We start from the raw sequence: 15,942 nt of genomic DNA on the forward strand, positions 1-15,942 counted from the left end.
TGCCTTGTGTAATTTCCACAGCTTAATGTGATCCTATCTATATGCATTGGTTAGAACTGCTATTAGTTACAGCTTTAAGAACTAAGTGTGTGGACTTCAAAGGTTGTTTAATTAATTCAGTGTGTAGTTTGTCATTTCTTTGGTTAAGTTTGACATCTAATTGGGGAACAAAGTTATTCGATGGGCCTGGTGTTGGGCCATATATGTTGTTGGACCTGGGCATTGGATTCAGGCACACTCTCCTGTCTTTGTGAGCCTGGAATTTGGGTCTGCTGGTTGTGCGAAGAGTAAGTCCGTTGAAGGCTTAGAAACATCACTAGGATACTTTTTGTATTGGGTCTGTAACTGTTTATTGGGCCTATATTTGTTTCAGTTTGTAATTTTGTATATTTGAGTTTGTATTATTTCATTTGGGCCTGTAATAACTTGTAATAACAAACAATTGGGGATTAGTAAGAATGGGGGGCTGGGATACTTTATTCTCTTGCATGAATGGGTAGAAAACCTGTCTATAGGGCTTTAATTATTTTGTTTGCTTGCCATACCCCATCTTTGGGAATAATCTTTACCACGTGCTGATTAATTTGCTTATTCATTTAGAAAACATGACTTAGGTCTAATCTAATGTTAGAAAGCATGCCCATAGGAGCAAAAATTAGACCTGTTGTTGATGCCTCATTGCCACGCCTATATACCATGTCTATAAGATGTCAACGCGATAACTGAAGCTACTCGTTTTGGTATATTTCATTCAATTACTAGACATCATGTCTATAGGATTTCAATTCAAGTAATAAAAAGATGTTTTTCTTGATATTTCTCTTTTATTACGCAGTCCGCCTAGAGAGCATGCCTATATAAATAAACAAGTAAACCAGTGCTTTCAGTAACTTCGCTGCCCAGATATAAATCGTTTAGCAATCATGCCTATAAGATGCTATTATTCACATAGAAAGCATGTCTATAGGATCATCCAACAGAGTTATGTTTTAAAAATACTTCATCATCAAATCTGTTAATCTAGAAATCCTGCCTATAGGACTTCGCCTTATTGTTGAAATGTTTGATCATACCCACTCCTATTGAAACCAGGCCTCTAGGTTTTGAACTACTCAGCATGTTCCAATACCAAGTTTTCCTTTTATAGCTGGCCGCCTACCTAATCTTGAAGCCAGCCAATATAAGTAATAATTATTTGCCTAATTAATCGCGTGCACCTGAATCTATATGAGGAGGTGAACTTGAGCCTTTTGTGTTGTTTATGTGAAGTCCTATTTGTTTTGATTATATGCGCTTAGTTTTATCATTTTGAGAAGCCTAAATAAGTCTAGAACCACCAAAATAGTAGGTCCAAAAGCCTCCCGGACCATAGGCATGGGGCGGGTAAGCACGCGTAGGACGCGACTTAGAATTGAACTAGAACGCTTGAGGTAAAACTACTTCAAGATAGTAATTGGGTAGCATGAGATAATAGTCTGTGCTCGCTGAATAATATGAGCAAACCCTATACCTAAGGGAGTTGCAAAGTATATTATGTTGCACGGGGTGATCCTTTAGGCTAAAAAACTTAGGGCCCCCTCCCCCCATATATGGTTACTACTTGTACACTTGTTTATTTGAACTTAGATTGTACTAGGATGTATCTTGTAATTCTCAAAAGATTGTATCAACCATTTAGTGGACAAGCTAATTCTTTCATATGTGCAATTTTCTTTTTCACTTGTTTCATCCTATAATTTAATTGATTTTTCGGACTCCCTGCTATTTTAATTGACATGATCACATAGGGTAATTATAATTCGATAATTCACATAGTATAAAATTCATCCGGAAACCACAGTTGTGGACCTCGAAGAGTGCCTAACCCCTTCTCTTTGAGGTAATTTGAGCCCTCACTCGATCTTTGGTAATACGGACTAGTTAAAACAGATTTATTTGCAAATAGGAGCCCTAACACACCTTAAAATCGTTAGGTGGCGGCTCTTCTCTTTTAATACCCATTTAAAAGAGTTGCCACATGTCGAAAACCTCTTTCAAGAGAAAATGGGATGCAACATCGGGACTTTGAAGCTCGTACTTCACCTACTGACAGTTCAAACACCAAGAAACATACTCAACAATATCTTTCTTCATCCTCCGCCACCAATAGTGCTGCCTCAAATCCCGATATATCTTCGTGGCACCCGGATGAATGGAATACCGTAAACTATGGGCCTCCTGAAGTATAAACCCTCGCTACCCATCTACAGTTGGAACAGAGAACCGACCCTGCATTCTCAATACCCCATCATCACTAATAGTAAACTCCTTATAGACACGTCATACTGGCAAGTGTACTTCAAGACAAGCAAGTGGGGATCGTCATACTGACGCACCTTGACTCGCTCAAACAAAGAAGACCGTGAAACCAAGCAAGAAAGAACTTGGCTAGGCTCTGAAATATCTAACCTCACAAACTGATTGGGAAAAACTTGAACATCCAATGCTAACGGTCTCTCCCCAACTAGTATATAAGCAAGGCTCCCCATGCTTTCATCCTTCCTACTCAAAGCATCAGCCACCACATTGGCCTTCCACGGGTGATAAAGAATGGTGATATCATAGTCCTTTAGTAGCTCTAACCACCCGCACTGTCTCACGTTCAGATCCTTTTGCTTGAATAAGTGTTGTAGGATCTTGTGATATGTGAATACCTCACAAGACACGTCGTAAAGATAGTGCCTCCAAATCTCCAGCGCGTGAACAATGGCAACCAAATCAAAATCATGTACATGGTAGTTCTTCTCATGGGGCTTCAATTGACGTGAAGCATAAGCAATAACCCTACGCTCCTGCATTAACACACATCCAATGTCTATCTGTGAAGTATCACAATAAACTGTATAAGAACCCGATCCCGAAGGCGAAACTAGAACTAGATCTGCAATCTAGGCACTCTTGAGCTTATGAAAACTCTCATCATACTCATCAAACCACCTGAAAGGGACACCCTTATGGGTCAATCTAGTCAAAGGTGCAAAAATGGATGAGAAACACTCTACATAACGACGATAATACCTGTCTAAACCAAGGAAACTCCGGATCTCAATAGCAGAAGACGGTCTAGGCTAACTCTGAACTACCTCAATCTTCTTCGGATCTACCTTATTCCCCTCACTGGACACCACGTGCCCCAAAAATGCCACTAAATCAAGTCAAAACTCGCACTTGGAGAATTTAGCATATAGCTTCTTCTCCCTCAAAGTCTGGAGCACGATTCTCAGATGCGGCTCATGATCCTCCTGGATGCATCAATACACCAATATGTCATCAATAAACACTATGACGAATGAATCAAGATATGACTAGAACACGTTGCTCATCAAGTGCATGAATGTTCATGGGGCATTGGTCAGCCCAAAAGACGTCACTAGAAATTCATAGTGACCATAACGGGTCCTGAAAGTCGTCTTCAAAATGACTGAATCCCGGATCTTCAATTGGTGATACCCTAACCTCAAATCAATCTTTGAGAATACTCTAGCACCCTGAAGGTGATCAAATAAGTCATTAATACGCGGTAGCAGGTACTTGTTCTTAATAGTAACCTTGTTCAACTGCATGTAGTCAATACACATCCTCCTAGTCCATCTTTCTTCTTCACAAATAGAACCGGTGCACCCCAAGATGACACACTAGGACTGATGAAGCCCTTATCAAGTAGCTCTTGTAACTGCTCCTTCAAATCCTACAACTCTATAGGTGCCATGCGATACAGTGAAATAAAGATAGGCTGAGCCCGACACTAGATCAATACCAAAATCAATGTCCCTATCGGGTGGCATGCCCGGCAAGTCTGCTAGAAACATAACTGGAAAGTCTCTCACTACCGGAACTGACTCAACGGTAAGAGTATTAGCAATAATATCCCTCACGAAGGCCAAGTACACCAAACATTCCTTCTCAATCATTCGTTGAGCCTTCAAATGTAAAATCACTCTACTAGGAACATAATCCATGAAGCCTCTCCACTCCAACCTCGGAACCCCGACATCGCCGACGTCACGTTCTTAGCGTGATAATCAAGGATAGCGTGATATGGTGAAAATCAATCCATGCCCAAAATCACATCAAAATCAACCATGCTAAGCAATAAAAAATCAACTCTCATCTCATAACCTCTAATAGTCCTGACACATGACCAATATCCACGGTCTACGATAATAGAATCACCCACCAGTGTAGACACATGAACATATATAACTAAGGAATCACGAGGCATATCCAAGTAATGAGCAAAGTATGATGACACATATGAATAAGTGGAACTAGGATCAAATAATACTAAAGCATCCCTGTGGCACACTAAAAAATACCTATCAGTACGGCATCAGATTCAACTGCCTCTGGCCTAGCGGGAGAAGCATAACATCGAGCTTGACCAACTCTTGTCTATCGTCCTCCTCTAGGGTGACCTCGATCCATATGACCTCTACCTTGAGCTGGCTGAGCGGGTGGTGTACCAACTGGTGCAGGAGTCATAGTCTGGCATCCCTGCTACAGTGGACCTCTGTAATTACGGGGGCAATACTTTCTCATGTGCCTCAACTCTCCACAATCGTAACAACCTCGAATTGAAAATGACTATGGGGCCTAAAATGGACCCCAAGATCTAGAATAACCACAGGTAAAGTCCGATACTAACAAACCCTGAATTGATGGAGTACGATACGAGTTCTGAGTTGGGAGTGCACTGAAAGATGACTGAACCGGATGAGTGTTGTACAAACTGTGGCTAGCTAATGAACCACAAGGAACCTGGCGGGCGATATGAGCTGGCCTAAAAGGACTACCTCTGTTATGTGTGAATGGCCTTCATGTGAGCTACCACTAAAACCACCTGAGCTATGGAGCATCTTGCACTCCCGCTCCTCCTGCTCAGGACTGCAAACCTGCACCAAACGGCTAGCAATCTCGACCACCTGGTCAAACCTAAAATCTGTCTCGGCCTCTCGATCCATACTATAACGTAGACCATAGTTGAGGCCATCAATAACCTTCATGAACCTCCTCACCCTCTCTCTCTCTCTATCTCTCTCTCTCTCTCTCTCTCTCAGTGGGAACCAACCATATGGTATGATGGGCCAAATCCATGAATCTCATCTCATACTGAGTCACCGTCATATCTCCCTGGCGTAGCTGCTCAAACTACCTATGCAACTCCTCTCGACGAGTCTATGGAACAAACCTTTTTAAGAAGAGAACTAAGAACTCATGCCTCATAAATGGTGATGCGCCAGCTGGCCTACCTAACTCATAGTTTCACCACCATCTGTAGGCTGCCCTGTCAGCTGAAAAGTAGTGAAAGCAACTACATTGTGATTCACAATACCCACTGTTAGAAGAATCTATGACATCGGTCCAGATAATCCTGAGCATCCCCTGACTCTCCTCTACTAAACTCAGGCAGATCAAGCTTCCTAAATTGCTCCAACCTTCTCTTCTCCACATCTATCATAAGTGGACCAACCTCGGACCGATCAACAATAATTGGTTGCACTGGTTACACCCCCGATGTCTGATGACCTTGAGTTATCTACTTTGGAGTACGAACAGTGAGAGTCTGGGCTCCTCCCCCAGCCTGTGGGGTAGCTGGTGCAACTAGCATCATAACCACATAAGCCAAGCCCGTACACACACTCAAAATTTTAGCCAAAGCCTCCTGAAGACCAGGTGTCACAATAGGTACCGATAGTGTCTAAGGTGGTCCCACCGGCTCAACAGAATCTGGTACCTGCTCCTCTATTGGAGAAAATAGTGGCTCCACGGGTGCTGCCCTCGCTGTAGTGCGAGCCCTAACTCGGCCTCTACCTCGGCCACAGCCTCTCGCGGCCTAGACTGGTGGAACTGGTGCCTGATCAACTGAGCATGTCCTCACCATTTGTGAGAGAATAGAAAAATAGAGGTTTAGACTTCAGAATTAACAAATCTGCACGACAAGGAATGCAAGAAAGTGAAGTTTCCTAATAGTTCAGTAGCCTCTTAAAGATAAGTACAGACGTCACTGTACCGATCCGCAAGACTCTACTAAACTTGCTCATGACTCGTGAAACCTAAGCAACCTAGTACTCTGATATCGACCATTAACGACCCAACTCCCACCGGAGCCGCGACGGTGTCTAACACTACTTGCTAGGCAAGTCAACAGTTCCACAATAATAGTAAATCCAATAAAACAGAATTAAATAAACTCAATAGAAAAGATATCATGAAGTAACTGCGAAACAACAATAGTACTTCTACAACCATACCAATGATCTGGTGTCAACGAGTACATGAGCACTACAAAATATCAAAATATAAGGCCAAATCCTCAATACACTATCTGAACAATAGAACAGTAATAATAGAAACAAATAAAAGATAGCTTCAAGGCTTGCGGACAACATAGCAGCTACCTCATAGTCTCCCAAAAGCTAGTACCAACACAACTCTAGCAATCACCACGTCTGGAAGTACCTGGATCTGCTCATGAAGTGCAGAATGTAGTATGAGTACAACCGACCTGATGTACTTAATAAGTAACCAATCTAATATTGGGCTGAAAGCAGTGACGAGATCAAAAGAAACAGCCGAAAACCAATATTTAATAACCAATAACAACTCAGGATATCAAGGAAATAGTATAAGTAAATAACTCAATGATAATGTGTTCATCTCATTCACATTTCGGGATTTTAGACATGCTTTCAGAGTATAACAGTTAAAGCCCAAGAAGGATAAAAATATCTCATTTACAAGCAAGCATGAGGAAAGTACATCTCTATGCCTACAAGTCAAATATACATGTCAACTCAATATCATCACAGTGAAGCAATCAAGAATAACCATACTTAGCATGCTCACGGTGCTTGGCACAAGGCCCTCACCATCACACACAACAACACTTAGCACTGTACGAGTGTCTAGCATAAATGCCCCTCATCAAAGCATGTATATATAACACTGTGCTTGCGGCCACTGCGAATGTCAGTCTCCAGAAGGGCAAATCGTGGCCCAAGAACTAATCATAATCACATAGCCCAATAGTGGGGCCTGGTGCATGCGTCGCCCCAAATCAGTAACACTTAGCCCAATATGAGTCTCGTGTACATGTGTCACGACCAAAAATCGACCGTCGTGATGGCGCCTATCGTGGAACTAGGCCAGCCTCAACTCAACAACCCAACACCAACAACAATAAGTTTGAAAACATTAACGGAAGCATTTAACATTAAAGAAAAACTGTTTGAAACGTTAGAAAATCCCAAAGTGATACAATCCAGCCCAAAACCAGGATATCACTGAGTACATGAGAGTCTAGATCAGAAATGCAGTCTGCTACAGTGTCTAGAGATATAAATTAAAAGTACGACAAAGATGAAGAAGGAGAGTCAAGGCCCACAAACGCAGTGCAGCTACATTGATAGTCTCCGAAACTCTAGGATCCTCAATCAGCAACCGCCGCTACGACTGGTATCGCTTGGATCTGTACACGAGGTGCAGGGAGTAATGTGAGTACTCCAACTCAGTAAGTAACAAGTCCAAACTTTGGACTGAAAGGTAGTGACGAACTCAACCTAAACAGGTATAAATAAAATAAATGTGCAGAAACATAGGCATGCTTTCAAGTCAAATATACAGTTCAAACAGTAAAGGAAATACATATCTAAACAGTGTAAAGTATACAACTCAGCTATCTCTACATGCCAATGCACAGGCTGTATGAAATGCACCATGTGCTCCACTCTCAAGTATGCAACCGCTCGGTACTGTATATGGCCATCCGGCCCAGGGAAATCCATCCCGAAACATATACAACACCGACTATAAGTCACCAGTACCGAGGAAAAAGGGACAGTCCAACCCTGTGGAGAAATCCATCTCTAGGTATCAAGTACTTCGGACAAATCCATGTCTACGGAAATCCATCCCTCAATAATATCATTCGCGCTCACTGAGGGTGTGTTACAGACTACAGAGGGGCTCCTACAGCCCAAGCGCTATCATAATCATCAGAAAAACTATTGCGACGTGCAGCCCGATCCCATAACTTTCACTCATAACCAGGATCTGGGCCTCACTCAGTCATCAATCTCTCAAGTCTCACCCACGGGCTCACAATGTCATGAAAACAACCCGGACAATGATATGATGAATCAATAACTAACTGAGACTGAGATATGATATAAAAATGCATGAATAGGATTGAGTACAGAATATTAATAAAAATAATGATATGACAACAAGAATCGACCACTAAGGGTCCCAACAATACCGGCATAAAAGCCTAAACATGATATATAGCATAATTTACAGCTCAATTACTTTATCACATGAAGAAAGCATGGATATCAATAGGATAAAGTCACTAAACGGTGCCATGGAATAACCCAGGTTACAATTCTCACGGTGCACGCCCGCATGCCCATCACTTGGCATGTGCGTCACCTCAATACCATTCACATAACATAAAATTTGGTGTTCGGAACCCTCAGAACCAAGTTTGAAAGCGTTATTTACCTCGAACTGAGAAAAACTCCTAGTCCGAAATTCCATTGCCTCTCAAATCGGCCTCCAAATGTTCTGAATCTAGCCACAAGTAATACAATACAATCCATATAGGCTAAAGGAATCAATTCCACAAGAAAAATATCAAATTATAGCCAAAATCCGAAATCGGCTCAAACCCGGCCCCCGAGCCCACGTCTCGGAATCCAAATAAAATCACAAAATCTGAATGCCCATTCACTCACAAGTCTAGTCATACCAAATGTACCAAAATCCGACAACAAAATCCCCTTCAAAACCTCAAAATTCCATCTCAAGAACTCTTCCACTTTTTTCCCAAATCACAATTTAGATGATAAAAATCAAGATATAATCATGGAATTTAACCAAAACCAAGTGAGAAAACACTTACCCAAATCAACTACGCTAAAATCCCTCCAAGAATCACCCAAATCCGTGATTTGTAGCTCAAAATATGAAAAATGAGGTCAAACCTTCGATTTTGAATTTAACACTGTCTGCCCAGATTTCCTTCTTCGCGAATGTGACTGTCCTCTCGCGTTCGCGTAGACCAACTTGACTGCCTCTCCACTTTACTCTTCGCGAACGCGACACATGCCTCGTGAACGTGATGCTTTACTAGCTCAGACCTTCATGAATTCGACCACCAACTCTCGAACGCGTAGAACAAGGACCTGGGGTCCCCAACTGCCTCACTCCTCTTTGTGAACGCGACCCTGCTCCCGCGTTCGCGATGCACACACAAACCACACCTTCGCGTTCACGTCCTCCCCTTCGCGAACACGAAGCAGAAAATCTCACCACTCAGAAAACACTCTTCACAAACGTGAGGGCCCACTCGCGAACGCAAAAGTGGAAACCAGAAGAATGCAGCAGCAGATATCAGCAATCTCACCAAGGCCAAAAATGATATGTTAACCACCTGAAACTCACCCGAGGCCCTCGGGACCTGAACCAAACATACCAACGCGTCCCATAACATCATACGAACTTAGTCGAACCTTCAAATCACCTTCAACAATAGCAAAAATACGAATTACACACGAATTCAAGCCTAATAAACTTAGAAATTTCCGAATTCCACAAACGACGTCGAAACCTACCAAACCACGTCCAAATGACCTCATATTTTGCACACAAGTAAAAAATGACACCACGAACCTATTACAACTTCCGTAAATCCAATCCGACAACGATATCAAAATTTTCACTACCGACCAAAATTGCCAAAATTCTAACTTTTGCCAATTCAAGCCTAATTCTACCACAGACTACCAAATCACATTCCGGATGCGCTCCTGCGTTTGAAATCACCTAACGGAGCTAACAGAGCCATCAAAATTCAAATCTGAGGTCGTTTGCACATAAGTCAACTTTCGGTCACATTTTCCAACTTAAGCTTTCAATTAAGAGACTATGTGTCTCAATTCACTCTAAACTCGAACCAACTAACCCGGTATATCACAATATAGCTAAAGAACACAAAAAGAAGTAGAAATGGGGAAAATGAGGCTATAACTCTCGAAATGATCGGCCGGGTCGTTACATCCTCCCCCTCTTAAACAAGCGTTCATCCTCGAACGAGTCTAGAAACGTACCTGGAGCCTCAAATAGGTGTGGATATCTGCTTTGCATCTCCCGCTCGGTCTCCCAGGTGGCCTCCTCCATAGGCTGACCTCTCCATTGCACCTTCACTGAAGCTATATTCTTTGACCTCAACTTCCGAGCCTGCCGCTCCAAAATGGCCACCGGCTCCATATCATAAGTCATATCACTATCCAACTGAACCGTGTTGTAGTCCAAAACATGGGACGGATCGCCAATATACTTTTGGAGCATAGAAACGTGAAACATTGGATGCACACTCGACAAGCTGGGTGGCAAGGCAAGCTTATAAGCCACCTCCCCTATCCTATGAAGCACCTCAAAAGGCCTAATGATCCGGGGGCTCAACTTGCCCCTCTTCCTAAACCTCATAACACCCTTCATGGGTGATACCTTCAGCAAAACCTTCTCTCCGACCATGAAGGACACATCACAGACCTTCCTGTCCGCATAGCTCTTCTGTTTAGACTGCGCCATGCGAAGCTGCTCCTGAATCAATTCCGCCTTGTCTAATGCATCCTGGACCAAGTTTGTACCCAATAGCCTAGCCTCACCCGGATCAACCCATCCCACTGGAGATCTACACCTCCTCCCATATAAAGCCTCGTACGGAGCTATCTGAATTCTAGACTGATAACTATTGTTATATGCAAACTTCGCAAGTGGCAGAAACTGGTCCCATGAACCCCTAAAATCGATGACACAAGCGCGTAGCATGTCCTCCAATATTTGAATAGTGCACTCGGACTGTCCGTCCGTCTGAGGGTTAAAGGTTGTGCTCAACTCAACCTGAGTACCCAACTCTCGCTGCACGACCCTCCAAAACTGCGATGTAAACTGAGTGCCCCTATCTGAAATGATGGAAACTGGGACACCATACAGGTGAACAATCTCTCGGATGTAAATCTCAGCCAACCGCTCTGAAGAGTAAGTGGTACCAACTGGAATGAAGTGCGCGGACTTGGTCAGCCGATCCATAATAACCCAAATAGCATCGAACTTCCTCGAAGTCCGTGGGAGCCCAATTACGAAGTCCATGGTGATCTGCTCTCACTTCCACTTTGGGATATCTAACCTCTAAAGCAACCCATCCGGTCTCTGATATTCATACTTAACCTGCTGACAGTTGGGACACTGAGCCACAAACCCAATTGTCCTTCTTCAGTTGTCTCCACCAATAGTGCTGTCTTAAATCCTGGTACATCTTCGCGGCACCCGAATGGATAGAATACCGCGAGCTATGGGCCTCCCCAAGAATCAACTCTCGAATCCCATCCACATTGGGTACACATATCCGTCCATGCATCCTCAACACGCCATCATCACCAATAATCACATCTCTAGCATCACCTCGCTGAACCCTGTCCTGAAGAATGAGCAAGCGGGGGTCATCATATTGACGCTCCCTGATATGGTCATAAAGAGAAGACCTGGAGACCACACAAGCCAATACCCAACTCGGCTCCAAAATATCCAATCTGACAAGCTGGTCAGCAAAGGCCTGAACATCCCATTGCAAAAGGTCTCTCTACTGCTAGAAGATATGCTAAACTCCCTAAACTCTCTGCCCGACAACTCAGAGCATCGACCACTACATTGGCCTTCCCCGGATGGTACAAAATAGTGATATCATAGTCCTTGAGAAGCTCCAACCATCTCCGCTGACGCAAATTAAGATCCTTCTTCTTGAACAGGTGCTGCAAACTCCGGTGATCAGTATACATCTCACAATAAACCCCGTATAAATAGTGCCACCAAATCTTTAAGGCATGCATAATAGCTGCTAACTCAAGGTCATGGACAGGATAATTCTTCTCATGAGTCTTTAACTTGCACGAGGCATAGGTAATCACCCTACTATCCTGCATCAGAACACATCCAATACCTATCCTCGAAGCATCAAAATACACGGTGTAAGAACTTGAAGCTGACGACAGAACTAGAATTGGAGTTGTGGTCAAAGCAGTCTTGAGCTTCTGGAAGCCCTCCTCACACTCATTCGACCACCTGAATGGAGCACCCTTTTGGGTCAATTTTGTCAAGGGCGATGCAATAGATAAAAATTCCTCCACAAAGAGACGGTAATAAACTGCCAAACCAAGGAAGCTCCTAATCTCCGTGGCTGAGGACGGTCTAGGCCAACTCTACACTGCTTCTATCTTCTTCGGATCCACCTGAATACCCTCACTGGACACCACGTTCCACAAGAATGCTACTAAACTGAGCCAAAACTCACACTTGGAGAACTTTGCATAAAGCTTCTCCTCCCTCAATCTCTATAATACAATTCTCAGATGCTGAGCATGCTCTTCCTAGCTTCGAGAGTACACCAAGATGTCATCAATGAATACAATAACACATAAGTCCAAATAGGGATGGAATACAATGTTCATCAAATGCATTGAACGTTGCTGGGGCATTGGTCAGCGCAAAAGACATCACAAAGAACTCATATTGGCCATATCGGATCCTGAAAGTTATCTTAAGAATATCCGAATCCCGAATCTTCAGCTGGTGATACCCAAACCTCAAATCGATCTTGGAGAACACCCTCGCTCCCTGAGGCTGGTCAAATAGATCATCAATACGAGGCAAAGTATACTTGTTGTTGAATGTGACCTTGTTTAACTATCTGTAATCAATGCGCATCCTCATGGAACCATCCTTCTTCATCACAAATAGGACCGGTGCACCCCAAGGTGACACACCAGGCCGAATAAACCCCTTATCAAGGAGTTCCTGAAGCTATCCCTTTAACTCTTTCAACTCTGCCGGTGCCATGCGATACAGTGGGATAGAAATGGGTTGAGTGCCAGGTACCAAATCAATACCAAAGTCAATCTCCCTGTCAGGCGGCATGCCCGACAGGTCTGTAGGAAATACATCAGGAAAATCCCTCACAACAGGAACAGGATCAATAGCAAGGACCTGTGCACTAACATCAATCACAAAAGCCAAATAAGATAGGAAACTATTCTCAACCATCCACTGAGCCTTCAAGTATGAAATCACTCTACTAGGAACATAGTCTATAGAACTGCTCCACTCAACCTTCAGCAACCCCGGCATCGCCAACGTCACAGTCTTAGCGTGACAATCTAGAACAACATGAAATGGAGACAACCTACCATACCTAATATCACTTCAAAATTGACCATACTGAGCAGCAAAAGATCCACTCTGGTCTCCAAACCCCCAATGGTGACCACACATGACCGATATACGCGGTCCAAAATAATAGTATCACCCAAAAGAGTAGATACATGAACAGATGAAACTAAAGACTCATGAAGCATATCCAAAAATGAGCGAAATACGAGGAAACATATGAATAAGTGGACCCAGGGTTAAATAATACAGAGGCATCTCCGTGGCAAACTTACACAATACCTGGAATCACAGCATCTGAAGCAATGGCATATGGTCTAGAAGGGAGGGCATAGGAACAGGCCTGGCCACCCCGTGATCTGCCTCCCCCTCTCGGGCGAACCCTAGCTGACTGACCTCCACCCCGAGGTGGCTGGATGGGTGGTGAAGTAACTAGTGCTGAAGTCGAAGGCTGACTCCTCTGCTGAGATGAACCTCCTGTCAGGCGGGGATAGTACCTCTTGATATGGCCCAAATCCCCATACTCAAAGCAACCTCTACCGGCCACTGGGGACTGAAGGGAACCCAAAGTACTGGAATAACCGCTAGAAGGTCCTGACATAGATGAACCCTAAGCCGATAGTGCATGAGATGAACTCTGAGTTGGTAGCGCACCGAATGATGTCTGGCCCTGCTGATAACCATGGGGCCCATGACCGGATGATGCACCTCGATGCATTGGGCGAGCCGTCTGAGTATGCCTGAAAGGACCACCTCTTCCGTGCTGTAACTGACCCCTAGAAGGAGCACCACTAAATCCCCCTGTCTATGACGCTTTTTGGCCTCCTTCTCAACTCGCTCCTGACTGCGAACCATCTCAATCTGCCGAACAATGTCGACAACCTCATCAAAAGTAGCACCAGAAACACTCTCTCTCTGTTCATAAGCAATCGCAGCTGATAAGTAAGGCCATCTATAAACCTCCTGATCCTCTCCCTGTCTGTGGGAACCAACTAGATAGCATGACGGGCAAACTCCGAGAATCACATCTAATACTGCATCACAGACATATCACCCTGACGAAGCTGCTCAAACTGTCTAGGCAACTCCTCTCTGCGGGATTGAGGCACGAACTTCTCCAGAAAGATAACGGAGAACTGCTGCCTAGTAAGGGGTGCTGCGCCGACTGGCCTACGCCTCTCGTAAGCCTCCCACCAACTGAAGGCAGCCCTAGAGAACTGGAATGTAGTGAATGAGACCCCACTAGTCTCCAGAATACCTGCTGTACGGAGTATCCTCTGACACCTATCCAAGAAACCATGTGCATCCTCACCCTCTGTACCACTGAAAGATGGAGGCTGGAGTCTCCCAAACCTCTCCAACCTACGCTGCTCATCCTCAGGCATAGTAGGAACCACATAGTCCTGAGCATCTATAACCGGCTGGGCTGGTGGTGCCCCCGGTGTCTGGAATCCCTGTACCACCTGCTCTTGTGTGCGGGCAGCGGGAGTCTGAGAACCTCTCGCGGCCTGAGAAGTGGCTGCTGCGGAAGGAATAGAGACCTCCTGAGCAAGACTGGTACACGCGGTCAGAATCTGAGCTAAGGCCTCCTGAAGGCCTGGAATCACAATAGGCATAGGTGGTGCCTGAGCTAGTGCATCAACAACTGGAATCTGGTCCTGATTTGGGGCAACTGGTGGATCTGCAGGTACTGCCCCAGCTGTTGTGCGGGCTACACCTCTGCCCCTACCGCGGCCTCTACCGCGCCCTTGGCCTCTCATGGCCCTGGCTGGTGGTACTGGTGGCTGTCCATCCTGCACGGTAGTACGAGTCCTCACCATCTGCGAGAGAATTAAACAACAGATGTTTAGTTACTAGAATCAACAAATTCGCACGACAAGAATTCAAGAATGTGGAATTTTCCTAAAGGTTCTGCAGCCTCTCGAAGATAAGTACAGACATCTCCGTACCGATCCGCAAGACTTCTACTAAACCCGCTTATGCCTCGTGAGACCTATGTAACCTAGGCTCTGATACCAACTTGTCACGACCCAAAATCGACCGTCGTGATTGCGCCTATCATGGAACTAGGCCATCCTCCACTCAACAACCCAACACCAACAACAATAAGTTTGAAAACATTAACGGAAGCATTTAACATTAAAGAAAAACTATTTGAAACATAAGAAAATAACAAAGTGATACAATCCAGCTCAAAACCAGAGTGTCACTGAGTACACGAGCGTCTAGATTAGAAATGCAATCTGCTAGAGTGTCTAGAGATATAAACTGAAAATACGACAAAGATGTAGAAGGAGAGTCAAGGCCCGTGAACGCAGTGCAACTACCTTGATAGTCTCCAAAACTCTAGGATCCTCAATCAGCAACCGCCGCTATGACTGGTATCACCTGGATCTGCACACGAGGTGCAGGGAGTAACGTGAGTACACCAACTCAGTAAGTAACAACTACAAACTTTGGACTAAAAGGTAGTGACGAACTTAACCTCAACAGGTATAACATAAATAAATGTGCAGAAATGTAGGCATGCTTTTAAGTCAAATATACATCTCAAACAATAAAGAAAATACATATCTGAACTGTGTAAGGTATACAACTCAGCTATCTCTACATGCCAATGCACAGACTGTATGAAATGCACCATGTGCTCCACTCTCAAGTATTCAACCAATCCGTACT

This window comes from Nicotiana tabacum, chromosome 22 (genome assembly GCF_000715075.1).
Source record: "Nicotiana tabacum cultivar K326 chromosome 22, ASM71507v2, whole genome shotgun sequence".
NCBI lineage: Eukaryota > Viridiplantae > Streptophyta > Magnoliopsida > Solanales > Solanaceae > Nicotiana > Nicotiana tabacum.